This window comes from Meles meles, chromosome 8, assembly GCF_922984935.1.
Source record: "Meles meles chromosome 8, mMelMel3.1 paternal haplotype, whole genome shotgun sequence".
Lineage (NCBI taxonomy): Eukaryota > Metazoa > Chordata > Mammalia > Carnivora > Mustelidae > Meles > Meles meles.
This window is the reverse complement of record NC_060073.1, coordinates 92,790,075-92,811,934: the sequence shown is the minus strand read 5'-3', so window position 1 is coordinate 92,811,934 and position 21,860 is coordinate 92,790,075. Positions and strand designations below refer to the sequence as shown.

The 21,860-nt window shown below is 43.2% G+C and overlaps 1 protein-coding gene and 1 long non-coding RNA gene across 4 annotated transcripts in view; one reads left to right on the top strand and one right to left on the bottom strand.

The window, feature by feature from the left end:
• NTM (neurotrimin) overlaps positions 1–21,860 on the top strand; it is a 964,245-nt gene that overhangs the window by 245,923 nt on the left and 696,462 nt on the right. The window lies entirely within an intron of this gene.
• Positions 10,833–20,520, bottom strand: LOC123949758. 2 transcript variants are annotated; one of them, XR_006820076.1, is made up of 4 exons: positions 20,402–20,520; positions 19,812–19,933; positions 18,673–18,735; positions 10,833–11,145 (listed from the first exon to the last, which is right to left on the bottom strand). It is a non-coding gene; the product is annotated as an uncharacterized LOC123949758 (long non-coding RNA). The 2 variants fall into 2 exon arrangements; XR_006820075.1 differs by lacking the exon at positions 20,402–20,520 and having other exon boundaries at positions 19,812–20,221.

Sequence of the window (21,860 nt, the reverse complement as noted above, 5' to 3'; positions counted from 1 at the left end):
CTACAAATACTGATGGAGAGAGGGGCGGGGCTCAGGAGAAAGAGGGCAGAGCTAAATGGCTCGCATCTGGGGCAGGCCGGCAGATAACAAGGGAGAGCACGGATGCACCTGTCTGCCTGCACCCTCTCTTCTCCTCTGCCAGGTTCCTGACCCCCCCCCCACCCCACCCAGCTAACCAAGGCAGCCTCAGGGCAAACTCCTCGGTGAGGATCTCCATTGCCCAGGCACAGAATCTGGGAGTTGAAGGACAGAGGAAAAACTATTCCTCAAAACTGGGAAATAAGAAATGACCACAGACAGAGGACAAGGGGAGAGACAGGCCATCATAAAACAGAGGAAGCAATTTGACAATGAGGTGAAAATTGCCACTGCCAATTCTCCCTGACACCCTGAGCTTTCCTTAGGGGCTCAAGGAAATCTGTCAGTGGCTCCGGAAAATGTCTGCGAGGAACTGGTAATAGTTTAGTAATGGCCTGGTGACTCAGAATGAGATGGAAGGCTGCGGCTGAGCTAGGGGAGATCTTGCCTGTTTTTAACCCAAGAAGATGAGATGTGGAAACAGCCCTCTTCCCCAGACCCTCTCCTCTGGCAGTTGAGCCCTTCAGCTCACAGGAGCCACAGCGGTGGAGGGAATGTGGAAAAAAAAAAAAAAACGCAGATGGAGACAGGGTTTTAAAAAGACACAGGTGGTGAGGGTGTGTGTGTGTGTGTGTGTGTGTGTGCGTGTGTGTGTGCGCGCACACACACATGCGTGCGTGGTGTTCGGTTTTCCTACAGCTGTTTTAATGAACGTGCCTTCCCTTCCCGAGGCCCTCCTCCTCTCTCTAGCATATCTCTACTTTATGGTAAATGGGTTTTGATTCTAAAGCAAATTGACCTTGAAATAAGTTCCAGGATCTGAGTTCTTACACCCCAGATGCTGGGTTTGGAATGCAGACTGCTCATTCAGCAGATACCAGTTCCATCATAGGAATCTGGAGTGGGAGGGGGCGGTGTGCGACACTGTGTCAGCCTCATCTGCAAAGTTAGAGCTCTGGGGCCGGATGCTACCCAGGCAAGGACTGGGCTACCTCAGTCGTGTGGCAGACGGTTGTGTCGCCTTGGTTCTCCTTTTCGAGTGTACGTGTGTGTGTGTGTGTGTGTGTACATGCATCTGGATGTGTATGTGGCTGAAGCTGGCTTGTATTTGGGAATTGTGGTGAGTGGTGGGGGTCAGGGACTGCAAGGACTTAGGTTTACATGGCTGCAAAGCTCCTCTCACAGATCTAATGTGTCCCAGGTGAACTGAGAATCCTTTATGGAAAGAAAGTATGTTATGTGCATGCACGTGTGCTCCCATGGAAATCAACATGCATATCCTGCCTCTGTTTATGAAGGTTATCTCAGTTTTGCTTAGACAGTGACCCTTCTCTCTCCTAACATGTCTTCTCTGTCATTAAAATATCAGTATTACTCCACTGAGATCGCAGTTTAGGGGTTTCGGTGTAAGAGAGTCAAAGACAACAAATACTGGGTGAGCATCCATCATGTGCCTGGCAATGAAGCAACCATCTTAAAAGTGAAAGCAGGAGCAGAGCAGAATTACATGGAGCTTACTGTGGTGCTCAGAGTATAGCGGGTGCATACTAAAGGCTGCTCTCTGAGTATAGATGCCAGGTCTAATTTAAAGGCGATTTTCAATTTTCATTGCTTTAATGTGTCCAAGTCCTACATTGTTCACAGACTGAACTGGCCATATAGAGGCTCATGTCAACAGAGCTCAAATGTTCTCTACCCATTTCCAGATTCCACTACACTAACTATTGTTGCAACTAAGCCCTTTTCCCCAGGGGTTTTTGCTGCTGTTGAGGCTGAAGCAATGAAACAGATCCCTGCAAAGACAAGCAGATGCCTTTTATAGATTAGAGAGGTGAATCTAGACCAGAAGGCAGATAGGCGATAGAGTGGGGACAGGGGGGTACATCCGTGTGCTATCTGACCTTCAGACGGAGTGATGGAGCCATCTTAGGGGAAGTAGAGAGCTGTCCACGGAGCCACCCTGCTGGCTGCTCTGGTGTGGTCCAGGACTAAGCTTTTGGGATGAGAGCTGGGCACAGAAAGAGGTAGGGAGTTGGTGCCAAAACAATAATCCCAGAAAGGCTTGAGGCAGCTCATTTGCATGCTGTTCACTTCTCTTCCAGTAAGGGAGACCTTTGGGAGGGATTTTTATAGAAGAAGCAGTTCGGTATAACTCTGGTTACAGTGAAAATTCAGCAGATCCAAGACCTCAAAAGTGCTCCAGAGGTTACTTAGTGCACCCCTTCCCCTAAGCAGGTCTGTGCCTACAACCATTCCAGAACAATGGCGTTTCGTTTTAAATATTTCTCAGGAAGGGTATTTCATGTGCTCCCTAATGCACTGGTACCAAAACAAAGACTCGCAGAAAAAGAACCAAATTTTCTCTGGACTGTGGCCAAGTGCAATCCAAGATGGATACAGATGTTTCAAAAGCAGTCAGTTAGTCAGCAAATGTGCCAATATACCTCTTTCCTGTGCCCTCTGGTGACATGCTTTCCAAATTAAATTAGTTTGATATTGCTCGGGGCTTCTATTTGACTCTGATTCATTCTAGTGGGAGCAACATTTTTAGTTCAAAGAAGAGAGGTGGGCAGAAATCTTTGCTCCTGATAATATCAGAATGTGGGCCTGACTTTAGCTTTCCTGATGTTGAGATGAGACAAGGAAACTGGAATTTAATTGTTAATTACTAGCGTTCCATCGTTGACTTGCACTGTAACAAGTTCAGGGAGAAATGACTATCAAAGGAAAGCAAAACCCAAAAACAAAAAACAGTATGTGCCGGAAACAGATAGCTTAGAACATCTTCCAAGCATGCATACAAGGAAACTTGTCTTAATGAGCTAGAAACTAAGTGCTGTATATGGTTTCCCATATATATTAGTCACCAAGTATTGGTGCTACCAATGCAAGATGGTATTCCTAGGGAAGTGATAGTGGAGACACGGAAGAAATAATTATCTGGAATGTTTTTAGAGCCTATGAAGAGAGATTGCAAATGACAGATAAAATTATGCTGAGAATGGAAGAATTCATGGTAAGCTAAAGAGGTATGGAAAAGAAAAAGATGGGGGTGGGGAGGAAGGAAGATGTTAAGAGTTTTGCCCTTGGAGAGAGTGGACGTTCTAAGAGACACCGTATGAAATGAGCTCAAAAGACTATGCACAGGCCACACACCTCTGATGATCAGAAATGTTTGGCAGTGGTTGGTAATACCCTAATTTTTAAAAATGGTGGTAATCAAATGGGGACGGGACATGGTTTTTAAAGAAGCTTCCTTCTTTGGGGACGCCAGGGGGGCTCAGTCAGTTAAGCGCCTGATCTTGGTTTTAACTCAGGTCATGATCTCATGGGTCATGTGATGGAGCTCCACATCCGGCTCTGCACTCAGCAAGGAATCTGCTTGAGATTCTCTCTCCTGCACTCTACCCACCCCCAAATAAATGAATAAATCTTTAAAAAAAAAAAGATGAAGATTTTTTGCTTTTTGGACCATGAAATAATATAGATATGCAGCCAAGGTTTACCAATCCTCCAACTGCTCCCACTCCGGATTTATATTAAAACACTTGGCACAGAAGGAAGAACCGGGGAGATACACGTGTCCAGTAGCATTGAAGTCTGGGGCAAGAAAACACAAGGGGAGCTCAGATGGAGTTTTCACCTTTTCTAGTACTTCAAGGGCAGGAATAGGATGAAGAGAGGAGGATTTATTAAAAAAAAAAAAAGTCATGGGGCTCCTGGGTGGCTCAGTGTTTAAGCCTCTGTCTTCGGCTCAGGTCATGATCTCAGGGTCCTGGAATCGAGCCCCGCATCAGGCTCTCTGATCAGTGAGGAGCCTGTTTCTTCCTCTCTCTCTGCCTGCCTCCCTGCCTACTTGTGACCTCTCTCTCTGTCAAAAAAAAAAAAAAAAAAAAAAACCTTAAAAAAAAAAGTCATTATGTATTTAGTACTGCAACATAGGATTTTGTCTCTGGAACCCACAGTTCAACAGACTAAAAAGGTGGGTAGTTAACAATAGATTGAACGCACCCATGAAGAAGAGAAGAATACGTTTGGACAGAGAGTCAAGAAGATCATAAAGCAAAACTTGTAGGAAAAGGGGGAAAATGCCTGGAAGAAATGGTTACATTAGATCTCACGGAGGATGGCAGGTATAATATAGAAAGAACTGTAGATGCTGTGTCCAGGAAAGTAATAGGGCATTGTATAGAAGTAATATTTCTACTTCACTCATCTATATATTAAAGCACAGACCATAGGTAGTAAATAAAGGTAATATGCGATTTTACTCAAAGAGGTTAACTTCTATAACTGCCAGTTATAGAAACTTTTAACTTTTAGACTTAGCAGCATTAGTTGAAATGAAGTTTTCTTTACATATATCTTCTCCTTCTTGGCCATTGTACCATGGATCTCTTCCTGTCCACTAAAACATTTTCAAATCCTTTCATTATTAAAACCCCTGTTCACTACTAAAACCCCTCTAGTTCTTCAAAAAGCCCTTACTGATTTTCCTGTTTCTATCCCCTTGCCCTTCCTTCCCTCTTATTCACTACTCACCAGGCAGAGTCATCCTTTTAAAACATAAATCAGATCATGCTACTCCCAGTTTATAATCTCTTAGTGGCTTTTCATCTCATGTAGAATACAATTCAAATACCCTAGCATGGTTGACAAGGCTCTCATGATCCAGCCCCTGGCTTTTCCACAACCTGCCATTCTATCACTCCCCTTCACTCACTCAGCCCCTTACATGGGGCTTCTCACAGTTCCTCAAACCCACCGATCATGCACTGCCTCAGGGCCTTAGCATTTGTAGTTCCTTCTGCCTGACATGCTCTCATCCCAAATACCCACGTGGTTGTTCAATAACCATTCTAGGTACATGTGCTAACTCCCAGTGTAACACATCCTCTCCACCAGTCATACTCTGTCCTCCTTCACAGCACATTACTAAGTGACTTTGGATATATTTATTACACTTGATCTACCTCCTAGATGAAGATGCGATTTCTGTGAGATTCAGACTACTTGGTCTGCTGGTCTACTAATATATCCTCACTGCCTAAAAGAGTACTTGGCACATAGTAGAAGTTCAATAATTATTTGGGAAATGAATGAACTAATGAATCGTAAGTAGAAACTATGCTAATGAAGGATACCATTCAGTAACAGTAATTAGATGCTGCCAGAATACAAATGATACAAGAACACCCCAGGCTTAAATGATGTGACATTTGAGAGTATGAAGGGAATTAAAGCTAATCAAACCCACCTCTGTCAAGATATTGGAACCAAGAAATGTCTTATTTATAAATGTTCACATAACAATTAGATGTGGTTTAGACCTAAATTATTGTTTAGATCTGTAGACCTATATTGTGTAGACCTATATTCCCTGGCCAGAGTTTTGCCGGTCTACACTATACAGTGAAATTTAGTCCTCTACAAAAATAATTCTAATTGGAAAGACCAGGTGTATTAATACGACAATAATTGGGGAACACCTGTGAGTACAACAGTATACAGGGTGACCAGGTGATAAAGAGGAGGGAGGAGAGATGTTCATTGGACACCAGTGAGAGGAGCTTTGTGAGTGCATGTCTGAGAGACAGTCATGGGCAAATGCAAAAGAGAAGGTCTCTCTGTCCCGAAATGCAAACCACAGATCAAGATTCATCCCTCCTATTCCCATAGAAAAGAGAGCTATGGACAGGCTCTGAAAAGAGTGTTTCTATCTGGGGCTTTGTGAGACACACAGTCCGTGTCTACAGGGAGCCTACAGATCAAATAGAGTCAGGAACAAAATGGCCTTCCCATCTCTCACTGGAAGCATGAGAAATAGCACATTAGCCAGGAAAGCTCATTTCTGAGTAGAGCATCCATGGCTGTGGGCATGGCGCGTGCCATGACGCAGCCACCTGTGGGAGAGAGACACTAACAAAAGGCCAGGAATAAGGATAGGAGAGGACCCTTCTAGGAATCCATACCAATTGATGGGGAAGATATGACTGGAGATTAAGTCCAGGTAGTTACATAAGCAGGGTAAAAATCCAGCCAATTTTACTTATTAAAAATAACATGGGGTGCCTAGGTGGCTCAGTCGGTTGAGCATCCAACTCCTGATTTCAGCTCAGGTCATGATCTCAGGGCTCTGTGATTGAGCCCTTCATTGAGCTCCGTGCTCAGCATGGAGTCTGCTGGAGAGTCTCTCCCTCTCCCTCTGCTCCTCCCCCCTGCTGACATGCTCTCTCATTCTCTCTCTAAAATTAATAAACAAGTCTTTGGGAAAAAAAAATAACGTGATCTCATGGCACCACAAGCTGTCAAGGATTGAGGAAAGATAATAGAATTAAAATAAGTGAATGTGTGCTTTATTTATCCCATAGTTTGCATAATCTCGGGTACACAAGCCTGCAAGCTGAGACTCAGATTCCCAACACATGTCTGTGCTTGGTCATCAAATGCATTGCACACGGGCAGCCATTCGTTTGTATGTTTCATGTAGCCTAATACTCAAAACCGTTTTTGGAAAGAGTGAACAAATAATTTATTTCTTGCTTGAAAAGTTAATTCATTTATATTAATATTTTGTTTATTACCTCTAAATTGACTAGATTATTAAATTAACCATTATTCGGTAACCAAAATTTTGCTGCACAAACAGAATACAAATTGATGTATCTATTCTGTGACAACACAGTTAAAAAATCACTGAAGGTAAATAGAGGGATATGGGGCATCCATTATCTTCATCTCAGCTTCTGAGCCCTGACTCTTTCTGTGTTCAATAGCAAGCACACAGGATGACTAGGGAAGACGGTGTCATGGCTTCCCGTAGGAAATCTGTACCCCAGTAACTCATGGGGGATCCTCTGTGTTGGCCCCTTTCCCTGGTAAGCCGAGAAACCTAACTGGCTCTTGCGCAACTGTCAGTCAGTTGGCATTCATATCATAAAATTCTATCCGAGTCTGTCACCAAGACATCTTTTATCTAGGTGCTCTTTTTGGTGATGGGGTTTCAAGTTGCAGTTCTCTGGAATGAAAGAAAAAAAGAAGAAGGAAAAAAAATAAAATAAAGGGGAAATGGCTCCAAAGAAACGATTTCTCTTTCTTAAAAAACTCATGGGCCCAAGATACCCTTGGCATAGTGAGGGAGAGGTCCATGAGTTCCCAGATAACCCTCTAACTGGAATTTGACTTTGTAAGTTCCCTCAGGATGAGCAGGTAGCACAGAGCCCCAGGTGAGTGAGGGTGTGGGCTCAGTGCAAAGAGTATAAAACCTGCAATCAGAAGATGGAAGCATACTTCCAACTCTACCATGTGATAGCTGGGTGGCCTGGGGAAAGTCCCTTCACATCTCTGAGCCTCAGCTCCTTGAGTGTGGATGACAATAGTATTTCCCAAGACTCATTTGAGGATCAAATGAAAATGGAGGTGAAGATCTAAGCTTGGGGCCCAGCAAAGCCATATATAATACTGGTTACCATTAAAACAAGCGCCTCTTGGTTTTTCCATAACTAAAATCTAAAGCCTAAGACTGACGCCATGCTGTAAAACGATTTCTGTTTTACACCAAATCACGTTAGCAAGCCCAAGTCCTTCTGTTTTAAAATTCCATCTTCCACTGTTTGCATATTTAAATGGAAATTCATTTGGATGGCAGCACGCTTGCAACGAGACAGCAGCAACTAAATAAACGAACGATCAGCGATGGACTAGGCCTCGATACGGATGAGAACGTGGAACACCTGCAGGGACACCAGCCTGAGAGTGATCAGAGCTGATGGTCCTCCGGCTCCAGCACGTCACCCTCTGGGCCGGGCGCTCTCCCTCCCGCCGAAGAAAGCACACTGCGCAATTAAGCACCTAATGTGTTTGTAGGGAGCGGGGAGGAGTTGGCGGTGTTTGCATGTTTAAAGTCTCCCTTTTCTGTCTTGCTTTTCTTCTGCTGTCAGCCAAGGGAAAACCCTCATGACTGCCCTACATTTGGAGAGGACAGAATGGAGGGCATGCCCTAGAAGTTCAGAATCTGAGTCCCCACATCCACTCTCATCCAACAAAAGCAGCTGCTTTCACAAAGGTAGCTAAAGACTCTTAATTTTTTCTGTGAAAAGAGCTGAAGGGCCATGTCAGGATGCTTGCCCCCATCTTTTCTTGGGGCATCTTGGGCTCTGCTAGAGGCCAAGCCCTCCCATTTGTGCTTGTGGATGACAGGGCCCCAATTCCATCTTCCCAGCCCACAGGGCCAGACCTCTGGCAGGTACCACGGTAAGGTCTGGTCTGGGCTTCCTATGCATCAGTATCCAGCCTGTTGTTCAAGGACCTACTCCCCTAACGCATCTTCCAGGGGCAGCAGGCATTGTCACTCTGCAGCTGGGAGACTGCTGACCGGCTCTGTGATTGTGGGCCCATCACGTTAGATGAATCCAGTGCTATTCAGCTCACAGAGCAATTCTAAGTATTAAACAGAGTAGTTCAAACCCAGGGCTGAGACGAGGTCTGTCAGCTTGTCAACTACAGACCTTGGAGAGTCTCCCCTGGCCACTCCACCACCCTCGACTACTCTTCCCCAAATTGCCACGGGACCCATTGCACATCTGCACCATTTTCGAGCTATTTATATCCATTACTATTTCATGAGTGCCTGCCTCTGAGAGCAGGAATTAGGTCCACACATACTTTTCTACCATGCGTGGCACTTAGTGTTTTGCTGAGCATAGGGTAGATATTTAACGAATGATTGATTTGTTAACCCAAGTCTGTTTTGCTTCCTGAACAATGCAGTAGCGAAGCCAGCACACTCATCCATGCTCATCGGGAACTACTTCACGGCTTGTGCAGAGGGAAAGCCACCCTTTCTTTGGCTTATATTTCAGTTTGCTGTATGCATTCATTCATCCTCTCCCTAAGCATGTCTCGCATGCCCACCGCATGCTAGGAATCTAGGACGTGGTATGAAGGGCCAGGCAGCCGAGGCTTCTAGCTTCAGTGGGCTTTAGTCATTGATCTGCTTGAAGTATTCGCTCCTTTGAAAAAGAAAATATTGATGACTCAAAGTACAGAGAGATCTCTGTAATCTGAAAAGCTTGATGGCGTGTGCATGGTAACGTGCACCTTACTATGTTTACCTATCCTCCCGCTAGAAGAAGAGCCAAGGAGTCAGACACTTTGCTCAACCCGTGCAGTTTATTTCCTCTCCTATACAGAAAGCAGCCACGGGAAGTAACCACCTCGTTTCAGAAAACAATTATGTTCTATTTTAAGTGTTAATTTTTCATGCCCTTTTTTTTTTTTAAGATTTTATTTATTTGACAGAGAGTTAGAGAGCACAAGTAGGCAGAGAGGCAGGCAGAGGGAGAGGGAGAAGTAGACTCCCTGCTGAGAAGGAAGCCTGTTTCCGGGCTTGATCCCAGGACCCTGAGACAATGAGATGAGCCGAAGGCAGACGCTCAATCAACTGAGCCACCAAGGCACCCCAATTCTTTATGTCTTTTCAAAAGGATATGGAGGGGTGGGTGCCTGGGTGTCTTAGTTGGGTCAAGGTCCAACTTTTGATTTCTGCTCAGGTCATGATCTAAGGGTCCTGGGATCAAGCTCTGCATCAGGTTCCACATGTAGCACTGAGTCAGCTTGTCTCTCTCACTCAGCTCCTCCCCTCCCCTGCCACGCTACTGGCATACTCTCTCTCTTAAATAAATAAACTAATTAAATTTTTTAAAAATGCATGTGGAGGAGCACCTGGATGGCTCAGTCGGTTGAGCGCCCAACTCTTGATTTCAGTTCAGGTCATAATCTCAGAATCATGAGACTGAGCCCCATATCAGGCTCTTCCCTGGGTGTGGAGCCTGCTTGGCATTCTCATTCCTCCCTCTCTATCACACCCCAACTCATGCATTTTCCCTCTCTCTGTCTCTCAAAAAAAAAAAAAAAAAAAAAGGCAAAGCATGTGGTTATATCAGAGTCCAAGCTGCAGATGTGGTTGGTCACCCCGATAAGGTCCTCCCCTGGTGAGCTATAGGGAGTCTCCGAAGTAGGGGAGTGACTTTCTTGTTCCATTCCTATAACTTGCAGAGGAAGGAACAGGAGTTTCTAGGACTCAGTCTTGACCAAAGGCACAGAGGACAACAGAGGACAATCTTCTTGGGATTTATAGAAATTAGTCCTACCGAGACTTCTCAGAAAAGAGTGAGACATACAGTTGGGTAGGGGAGGGAGGAAAGGAGGAAGAGAAGAAGAAAGAGGGAAGGGGAAGGAAGGAAAAGAGTCAGGCAAGAGGGCCGCACATACTTTTTTTTTCCACTTGCTTTTGTGTATGACACACATACAGCCAAGGTCACAGAACGTAGTCTCAGTGAAGTGTCACCAACTAAACACACCCACATAGCCAGTGCTCGGGCTAAGGAAGGAAGAGAACACAACACCCCACCCTTGAGTCCCCAAACCCTTTGCTGTCCCAACTTCCTCTCCCACAGGTTCTTCTCCAGACCATCTCCCAGCACCTTAAGTCTGGGTGCCTGCTTTTTGACCTACATGCTGGGATCCTCCAGAATGTTCTCCCTGTGGCTGGCCTCTTCTGTCCTACATTGTGCTGTGGGATTCCTTTGTACCAGCACCTGAATTTTGGTTGCCCTGCTCAGTTCTGTGTAGTATTCCACTGTGTGGATGTGGTAATTATTGTATCGCAGAGGAAAAATTTTCACACTTCAAACACGTGTAGAGAATAATAGTCAGAAAGACATCTAATTGTACTGAGGTATTTATACTTCTTCGAGTAATTTTTTTTATAATTACCCATTACTACAGTGCTAACAGTGAGCATTACTACAAAATGAGTATGAATTATGAATCATTATAAATGCTAATGATTGCCTGTTAGGTAAAGAGCTCTATTTTGTTACCAAAATGAGTAGGGAAATGTGTGAAAAACATATTAGTCATCGAACCCCAGCTATCGGACACTTGGCCATTTGTCCAAAAGGTGGCAGTTTGCAGTGCCCAGACGCAGGCAAAGTGTTCGTCAGTAAGAAACAGTCTTTAAAATGCTGGTTTTGAATCTTCTTAGGCGTAGAGTGACAGCAAACACTGAAAAAAAAAAATGAGGTGATGAGCAGAGGGAGAAGACAGCCACGAATCGGGAGACACCCTGACACTCACTTAAATGATCAGGACAGAATCAGAGACTCAGCAGAAGGGCAAAGGTGCCTCGCCAAGCTACAATTATTCCCCACCTGTGACCTATGAATCGCCTTCTTCCGTGGCCCAGCTCTCCTGGTGGAAGCAATTTTCATCCTCTGCTTCTTAGTTTGCTGAGAAAGCATAAATAAATAAATAAGGAGCCCAGCTCTCCTTCCCCAAATTGCTTCCCCCACCTGCCTCTTCCCAGGGAAGCCACCTTGTGAATTACAGCTGCTTGGGCCAAAGCTCTGAGGAATCTGGGCTTATCTCCTCCCGTGCACCCAGTGATAAGATAATGAGATGCAAGGCTCCGGTGTGTTTGACAAGCTGGTGGCTCCAGCAGGCGAGTTGAGAGGCTCAGGGGCTGGGATTGGAGATTAATTAATGCTAAAAGACACAGTTTGATGTGGCAATGAAATTTCGATTATAATAATCTCTAATTATCTTGTACCACGAGCGCCCTGACTCTCCCAGGTGTTTCTTCGTGGTTGGAAATTGCTATTTGTGCATGAAATAAAGCAGACTGTGTTTTGGGGGGGCGGGATGGGAGAGAGGGATGTAAGTGGGAGTGGGAAGAAAATATACAGTGCCGTGTTTGGAAGCAAGGAGTGTCTGAAGTACCCCTTTGGGGAACATGCAACATTTGAGGAACGTGAACTTGGCTTGGTTTTATTAGAAGTGTAACTGAGGGGGGACCCGGGTGGCTCAGTCAGTTAAGCATCCAACTCTTGGTTTTGGCTGAGGTCATGATCTCAGTATCATAGGATCAAGCTCTGCATCAGGCTCTATGCCCAGCGGAGCGTCTGCTGAAGAATCTCGTGTTTCCCTCCCCCTGTGCCCCTCCCCCCACTTGAATGCTCACTCTTTCTCTTTCTAAAGCAAATACGTAGAAAGAACTGGATCAGAGCAGTCAGAAGGGCAGAGGACAGACGGAGAGGGATAAGCAGACTCCCCTCTGAGAGCAGAGCCCGAGGTGGCACTCAATCCCAGGACCCTGAGATCATGATCTGAGCCAAAAATCAAGAGTCTGATGCTCGATCAACTGAGACATCCAGGTGCCCCCCCCAAAAAATGTGTAATTGGGGCCAGATGAAAATGTGATAAAGGAGCCAAACTTGTCTCTTGGCAATCCCCTCTTTGCTACACTATGCCACCTCTATGAATATTGGAGACAAAGTCCCCTTGTGGAGCACAAATTAAGCCTCATCTTTTCAGGTACCATCAGGAGTCTTTTTCATAATAAGGATTTGACCCTAGGAAAGGAACACAAGTCCTAATGAGTTAGTGCTTGGACAAAAGAAAATGAAATCTTCACAGGGGAGAACAAGAATCCCATATTCCCACTGCAGACAGCTGTTGCCCTAAATTCCCTGAAGCCCAGACATCCATGGCAATAGCCATGTTTGCCAACAATGCAAGCTCTTCAAGGCTTTGAAACTTTAATTTGGCTGCCAGATGACTTTCAAAGCTTGGAGAAGTCTTCCAGCCAGGTGAGGGAATTGAAAAACTTCAGGAAATACATGATATGGGGGCAGAAGAGGAGGGAAAAATCTCTCAACCTCAACACACCTGAAATCAGCAAGACATTAAAAGAAATGCATTTAACTTATTCAGGGATACTCCTCACATGGCCCCGTCCACACCTAAGCCGCCCCTCAGGGACCCTTGGTGTCACTGGCCATGCATAAGAAGTACTCTTGGCCACATAAGAGTAGTGTGGATGTGGACAAGTTCCTTAACATTTCTAACTCTGGTCTTTCACTTGCAAAATATGGGGAATGATAGTTATTAATAGTTCACAAAGAGTACTTTAATGTAATAATGTGTTTGGCACAGGGTTTGGCATGCAGTAAATGCTCAATAAACACGGTTGTTACCAAGCATATTTTAAGCATTTGTGGGCCGTTTGCCCAAGCACACAGATATTTGAAAAGCTTTTAGGTAGGACCGTGCGCGTGTGTGTGTGTGTGTGTGTGTGTGTGTGTGTGTGTGTGTGTGTTTTAGAACTAACAGCTCATCAGTTTTATTTGGGGCATGTCTGGTAGCCAAGAGTCAGACACCCAAATGATACTCACGTCTCATCCTCATGCTCAATACCAATTATGCTGCTCTCTAAGGAAATTACTGCCTCTGTCGGAATCTCATTATGTGTCAGGAGTGTTGCTGGTTCACGCAGACCAAGTGCTACTACCTGAGTTGAAGCCTGAGGAAGGGCGTCTTTCGCTGGAGACATAAAAATAAGAGTAGCCTGAAGTATTGTCAAAGTTCGTAAAAATCAAAAGATGGCCCTGAGGAATTGCTGTGCCCTTGGTGCAGGGGCAAGCACCCGGCTGGAATGCAGAAGTGGGTACCTAAGAACTAGGGATATGGGACAAAGGCAAACAGAGTAAAAGAAAAGGACACAGGTCCTGCAAAGGGCCAGTTGGTGGACTCAGGTTTGGGAGGCATCTTGTGCATGGTCTGTGAGTGACAGAGCGCCCAGCTGGTCGCTCAGCTCTCTGCTAGGCTCCTGGGTCAGGAGTAGAGAGATCATGAGCTGTGCCCTTGTGAAACTTGTTACTGGGAGTTTGGGGAATTTTTTCTCTCCTTCCTTTAAATGAAGATGACAGAGGTCTTCCCAGGGACTTAATAACGGAATCAATGAAGAGGAAAAGCCATGTGGCTGCAAATACATTTAAGAATTTTTTTTTTTTCTTTTTAGCTTTACAACCAGTACAGAATGCCTAAGTCATTTCCTCCAAGGCTCTCTCAGTCTGATCATTTCTAGTTATGCTGGGGTGGAACCCCTTTTCTACCTAAGCCCGTGGAAGCTCTATCCTTCCCTACCCTCCACCGCCCAGTTTTGTGTGACTGTCCAGACCCTGATGCATGGACAAGGTTTGCATCCTAACCTAGGGACACCTGCTCAGAGAGAGCAAAGTTCTGAAAACAAGCAGCTCTATGGTGAGGGAATGTGCGGACGCAGATATCCATACATTGAATAATTGGCTGACTGCGGAGAATAGGACACTATGTTGCCTCTTGCTCACACTTATCTGCTTAAAATTGCTTCTACTGATGGAAGCCCCAGGAAGAAAGCAGCTAACTTACAAGAAATACCCTGGAGGATGCATGGATACATGCACACGATTTTTAAATGGGAGTATTTACATTTGGTTGGTTTGGCTGAGCAGAGGATAGAACCTCATTTGTTTTCCATTAGACCCACAGTCTGTGTACAAGAATAAAGGATCCAAATTTGTATTTTGCTAAAGGAGGTGTATCAGTTAGGACTAGGTCTAGGTGCGAGTCATAGTAACCTGAAAAATGATGGCTTAAATAATATAGAAATCCATTTTGCATTCATAAAATTCTAAAGACAGGCAGCCCAGGACTGGCTCGATGTCTCTGTAGACCAGCCAGGACCAGTGCTGAGCCGTACCAGCCAGACTGTGATGCTTGGCCTTGTGGTCATCATAGGTCTAGCCATCACGTAATCCACCTTCCAAGCAGAACAAAGGGAAGAGGAAAGGTCAAAGAACATGAACCAACTATGTTTGAGGACAATTCTTGGAAGCTTCCACCCAGCCTCTTGCTAGCTAGAACTTAACTGCAGGGCTACATCCAACTGCAAAGGAGTTTGGGTCACATGTTCCACTAAATTCTAGAGGTGTTATGACAGTAATAATATTGGATATTGGGATAGGAAATTAGCAATCTCCACTTTGGATCAGGAGAAATCTATTACACTTATTATCCAAAAATCAGATTTTCCCCAAAGGAGACGCTTCTCAAAAATACTTTTTTCTCTCTTCCAAGGCTCAACTTAATCTCTCATGATTCATCTTAACTACAAAGATTTGGGTAAGCCCTTTTAAATTGAATCTAGGGGAAAGCCTTGGAAGTTTTCAGGTTTGCTTGACCCTTCTACATTCTTGGTGTTACCTTTTCCATACTTCACTTGAGTTGAATATAAATCTCTGTGTGGTAAGGGTTTGCCAATTCCGATGATTTGTTTCTCAAATTATTCTCTCATTCCTTAGCCTTCATCCTCCCTGCATAGACCAAAGAGCCTAGTCATGGAAATGAGATCTATAGTCAGAGAATAAGTCAAGAGTTGAGGACTCTTAGTATATGATCCAAACATGATCCAACAGACAACTTTAGAAATCTACATTTTCTCTTTTTTTATATTCCCCCTGTTAGATCATGATAATCACCTTCTGCCGTGAGATCTCTTGGAGGTTAATTAGTGATCTGTATTTCAGGTTGAGCCTTTTATGGAATATTTTTTTCTCCATATCTCTGGCACATTATATGAAATTTTAACTAGGGTTTGTTAAGGATTTAGAATTTTTTTTCCTCTAAAAAGCTAATATTTAATGGTATCTTTGTGATATTATTCTTTAGAGCAAGGGAATCAGTTTGAATGAAAAACACCGAAGGTAAAAACATGCTTTCAGAAACCAATAGTTTCCTCCAGTTTTTGTGGTTGTCTGTGTTCCACAGTGGGTAGCCCCCTTCTCAATATTCCCTAGTAAACTCTGTTCTATTGGTCAGAGTGACGTCGAATAGTTGAGGAAGTACAGCATGGTGGTAAGTAACTCAGGGATGCATTTGGAAACATATGGGTTTTAGTAGGGCTCTGGCCCCTACTAACAATTTGCTTAGCCTTTCTGATTTGTAGATCTCTCACCACATAACACGTAGTATGGGGCATTGTGAGAAGTTAATGAGACAGTGTGTAAAGTATGCTTAGCTTACTAACTGTTCAATAAAAGTGTGGGTGTGGGTGTGTGTGTAATAAATGAACTTACTGCCTAAAGTTCCCAGACAGAGGAAACCACCCAAACCACAGAAAGTTCCCAAACTGATAAAATTTTCAATCAGCCTAACTTCTCAATTTCGTTCTATTTCCTGCCTGTGTTATTGTTAGGTATTTTCAAAGCCGGATGGATTTTTAAATCACAATATATATTGTTCTCTGGAAGTTCCCTCTAATGTCTGTAAAAGAGATTAAAACCGTTAAGAGATTGGAGTATTTTTTTAAACTACATGTTTTCACTATAGACAGTAGCAGTTGACTCACAGCTAAAAAGGCTGTGGAAATAAGCACTGTAATACTATCACTTTCCCCTTAATTAAGTCATTATTTCCCATTGTCATTCACTTTTGTTACTGCAATTTTCATCATTGTTTGGTCCTAATTATAAATTTAAATGCATTAGAGTCCCACAACCTAAGAGTCGGTTACCTTTTCTCCATTTTGATTGGTTTATGCATTTTTACATGTTTGAGGATGTCTCTTTCATGCCTTTAAAAAGCAACCCAACAGCCATAATATTTTGCGGGCACATTGTATTTCCCTCACATTTTGGCAGACACTGTCATCATGTCATCTGGCATTGATGTTACCTTGCAGAAGTCTGAGATGAGCTTGTGTTCACTTATTTTTGTCTAGGGACTCTTTTTTCCTGCTAGGTGCCAGATAATTCTTTATCCTCCATGTTCTATCACGTGAACAGGGTATATTTCAGCAGAGATTGTTTTGAAACAATGTTTCAAGGAACACAGAGGGCTCCTGTGATCACAGACTCAGTCATTTCCTCAGTTTTAGGGCCAGGCTCCTATCTTGCCTACTTTGAATATTTTCTCAGTGTATTCATTAGGGGTTTTCGTCCAGGAATGTCACTTTTTCTTATGCTTGATTCTCACCATACTCTCTTCCTCAACATTTGTAAGAGTATCTCAAGTCTTTCTTTTAGGCCACTAATTGAATTGGCCATCCTGTCCCCTCTTTTGTTATTGACCCCCAATTGGTTAGTCCTAGAATCCTCAGTTCGGGCCTTAGAGTCATAGTCCTACTTTTTCATCGCAGTCTATGGTTTTTCAATCTTTTCTCTAATTCTGATTTTATTTTGCATTCATGCTCTTGTCACGTCATGGTATGGACCAAAGCACTCCGAGACAATATTCTTACACATTTCAAAAGTTGAAGTTCTGTCCAAACAGGATTTTTCATTGATGTTTGCAAGCAAATTTCCTTTCCTTATTTCTAATTTGTCCTTCTTCCTTTATTTTGTGATAGTTGCGTCTTGTCTCCATACTTCCTTTCATCTTGCTTATTCTTGGGCAGCATTGTTTAGACCATCTATTTGTTCCCATACTCTCTTCTCACTGCACCCAAAACCTATTCTGAGAGCCAGAAGTTTGGTGTTTTCCTTCACTTTTACCATAGCCTGAGGGTCCAACAAGGGGACAAGGTCAAATGAGTCTGTTTGAAGTATGTCTTAATAACTGGGCTCTGATTTATCCTCTCATATTTTGTTAGATGTACCCCAAGGGGGCTTACCCTGAAGTTCAGAGTATTTTACTTTGCAACTCTGAAGACTTGGCTTCGGTCAGCAGGAAGCCAATCCTCTTCGAGAGGTTATTCTGTTTCCTTTTCACCCATTTTACCAATCTCTTCCTACTTACCGGCTTCAAACAGAACTTAATATGGGATGAACTGTATTGAAAGAGAGGCCCAGAGTTAAGTGATTATTGTGGCTTGATTCCATCCATGAAACTCAAACTTTTCTATACATCTGTTAAGACAGCCCTATCTTCCAAACTTAAAAAAAGGGGGGGGGGGGTGTCAAGTTTGCTGCATAGTCCTGTCCATGTTTCTACCCAAGGTTTTGAGGTTCTGCTCCCCCTACTCCTCACCCCACCCCCACCCCCACACAACAGCCATGCCATTGAGAAGAGCAAACAGCTGGACATAAAACCCATTTGGTCTTAATGAATCTGCTTCTATCATGGCGAACAATTTCAGAATCTTGAAGGGAGGGATTCTGTTCCTCATGGAATGGTATGTTCAGCCACATGTACAAGAGGAGCAGAAAGAGAAAACGAGGTGGCCCAAAGTCATGAATCTCCGAAGCAGCCCACCTCTGTCTCTTCAAGGCTGTGTTGAACCAAAACCCCCTTGTGAGCTGTTTTGAATTGCAGAACTGTTTGCAAATGAGCTTGGAGCACACTGAGTAAGCCGGGATGGTTGGTAAATTCTATTTCACTTCACCAGTGAGCTGAAAAAGCATTGGATAATATGTTATGAGTTGTAGATCTGTTTGATTGCATTGTTGCAAAGTGGGAATTGTTTTGCAACATAGATTCTTAATCACTGAGGCATCTATGATTGAATGCGTCGAAAATTGGCTGGAATTGAAAGTTAACTATACTGCAGACGGCTTATTCTGGTGTATAATTGAAAATAAATTCTAATAACTCTTCTCGAAAGAGCTGCTCAGAGAAAGTTTCAAGCCCCCTGGAAAAAAAAAAAAGCGCTTTCTCAAAGAGACTCTTCCTTTGCATAATGAAGTAATGAAAACAAAGCCTACCCTAGTTTTTCTGTGATTTGAATACACTGACCAAAAAAAAAAAAAAGTTGATACTGAACATTCGTAAACTTACTTTGTAATACGTTTCCTGAGCCTTTATGCCAGAGAGGTCTTATCACTTCTCTTTGAAGTCACTCTAGAATCATTTCACACAAAGACAGGAGGGGAAAAAAAAAAAGAAAAAAGGTATGAGCTTTGGTAATCAAACAGCCTTAAGTTTGAATCTTCGCTCTGGCCTCACTAACTTGGTGACATTGGCAATTTTTTTTTTCCCCTAAGCTTCCGTTTTTATCTCTATCTCTGCAAAGAGAATTTAATAATATAATCTAATTTTCCTTGCTCTGTATAATTACTGTAAATATGAGAAATGATCTAACTATGTGGACAGTATCTTATCCATCATTGGCACTCAACACATTAGAAATTATATATAGATGTGTGTATATATACATAAAGCCTATGTAGTCATTCATACATTCATATTTTACTCAAATATTTGCCCAATTCTGCACAACTACAGCCAGGGAACATGTAGGACAATCAGGAGAATATACCTAGCCCCATCCAGGAAGAGAAGCTTAACGTTCTGGTCCTGGATTCAGAAGAGACTATAGCTATAATCCTGGCCTGAATATTATTAGCCTCTCTAAACCTCAATTTTTCATCTGTGAAATTAAGTAATAACTTTATATATTTTATTATATATATAATATTATATATATATTTATATATTGTGGTAAATAAAATCACGCAGAGTATCTGCCCTATATAAGTTTTTCTCGGATATGCACTTGTCTGAGCAACTACACTGTCTCTGCTTGGCTCCCACTGGACCAAAAATGAGTTTCAGAATCACATAGATCTGGGCCCTCCCTGACTCCCCTTCCATGGGCTGTGTAACCTGGAGCACATTATTGCCCGTCTTGTGTGAGGCCCTATATTCTCCTACATCAGACGGAGATGCTAACACCTCACAGTGTAATGAAGAGGCTTTACCGAGATGCCATGCATGGTAGACACCAACCCATGCTAGTTGTCTCCAGAACCCCTCTCCGATTGTCGTTGGTCTAGTTTTAGGCACAGTTAGACTTTGACATTGCTTTCTCCATAGTTTCAGGAGTAGTTAGATAGTTATCTTTGAGGTCAGGTGAGACCCCAGATTGCCCATGAAAGCTGGCAATTTTCACCTCTGAAGAAATAGTCCCCACTCACCTGTTAGCCTCTGAGTGAAACATCTTTCTCTTTGTCCATGGCGACAGATGCTGGTGTGCCTGTCCAAGCCATCCCTCGGTCTTCTCCTGGTTAGCTCCAATTAGCACTGCTCTCATTCCCTTCTAAAATGAAATCCAGAGGGACCTGGCTGGCTCAGTCAGAACAGGATGTGACTTTTGATTGTAAGTTCGAGCCCCACATTGGGTGTAGAGATCACTTAAAAATTAAAACAGAAACAAAACAAGCAAACAAACACCAAAGTCCAGAGAGATTGCTAATCCTGAAGCTATTTGTTATTGTTCTTTTTCTCATGGAAGGCCTGAGTCACTTTCCATGGAAAAAAATTGAATTACATTTTTAAAAAGCCAGATAGCAGGAGGAAAGACACTCCAGCTGCTCAGGCAGTAGTATCAAAGGATAGTGTGTGCAGGTTACGTATGCTTCCAGCCTTCTGCACACAGCTACATCGCATCCCTGCTTCCCAAACTGGGGGCACGAGCCCCACCTCTATTCTCACGTCCTTGCAGTTGGCCCATCGCCCATGCCATGCTGTTTAGGTTGTCTCTGCTCTTACCACGCCAGCAGCTTACCTACTACTCATCCTATGTCTCCTGCTGGAGAAGAAAGCCTGGCCCCAAATCAAGGCTGTTGAGCTGCAAATAGATAACTGGCTTCTTCTGACTTTAATTAAGGGTGAGTCTTACCTGCCCCTAATCCTGTTCTCTGCTCACCTCTGCCACCACCTAACCTCTTTCCAGTTCTAGTGCTCAAGCCAGAAGAACACTGTCCTTAGATAGCGACTTTGCATGAAAATTTACCTCCCAGAAGCCAAGCCAGCCTGGCGGTGATCAAGAGAATGCATCTTGCAGCGATGTTTTAAGGATGAGCCAACAACGAAAGTTCTTGGAGCAAATATGCTCTCAAAAATTGTTGAATTTTCTATTTCTTCCTAGACTTTGATTCCAGTCCCTTCTTGTAGCTCAGCTTCACTGTGTACCGATAATCAACAAGTACAGTCACCCTCAATGGTCCTCTGTCCTAAATAGCTATGTCCTACTGGGTCACACTGGCTGCCTGAACCTGGCATCGCCTCCACAGTTTGACCCTATTATCTAAGGAGATCCTTGGATTTTGACAAGCACTTGTTCTCATGCAGTATAGACGCTTCTGGGAGGAAGAGTATAGATGTATTGGTTTGTGGAAATTACCAATTACAGGAAAGTCGTGCCCTTACTAATAAGGTTAGGAGTGTTATCATCATAGGAGAATCAGAAGGGAGTCTATTAAATGTAAAACACTTAGGAAAACCTTATTCAAAAGTGGGCTTAGAAAGATATGAGGGCATGTGTTGTAATGAGCACAGGGTATTACCTAAGACTGATGAATCACTGAACTCTACCTCTGAAACTAATAATACATTATATGTTAATTAATTGAATTTAAATAAAATAAAATTTTAAAAGATACGATAATTCTCTATTAATGATAAGTAAATCAGATAAAGAAGACGTTACTCTAGAATTTCTCTGGCTAAGAGGCATAGGCTGGCTTAGAGTCCTGTCTGTTATGATTGCACTTGTATCTCCTTTTGAAAGACTTGAAGGCCATACTATGTGTATAGGAAAGGTAGATGCTACTTCTACGTTCTTCTACTACGTGGTTGGAGGATCTTGACCATTCTCTTTGGTAGTAGTTTTATTATCTCTAGAATGGTAAAATAAATAAATAGATATATATATATATACACACATACACATATATATATATGTATATATATCTATATTTCTCCCTGCATGCCCTTTGAAAACATTTTTTAAAGTTAAAATTCAGAAATTATAAAACAGTGATAGCTCTGCCTCCTGAAGTACTTACAGGCATTCTTCTGAAAACTTTTACATGAATTAACTCAATCTTTGCAGGAACCTTAAAAGGGTGCTTACTATCGTTATGCTTATTTGACAAATGAGACACTGAGATACAGAGAGGCTGACGAACTTGCCTACAGTCACACAACTCATGAGTGGCAAAGCCGGGGTTTAAGTTAGGCCA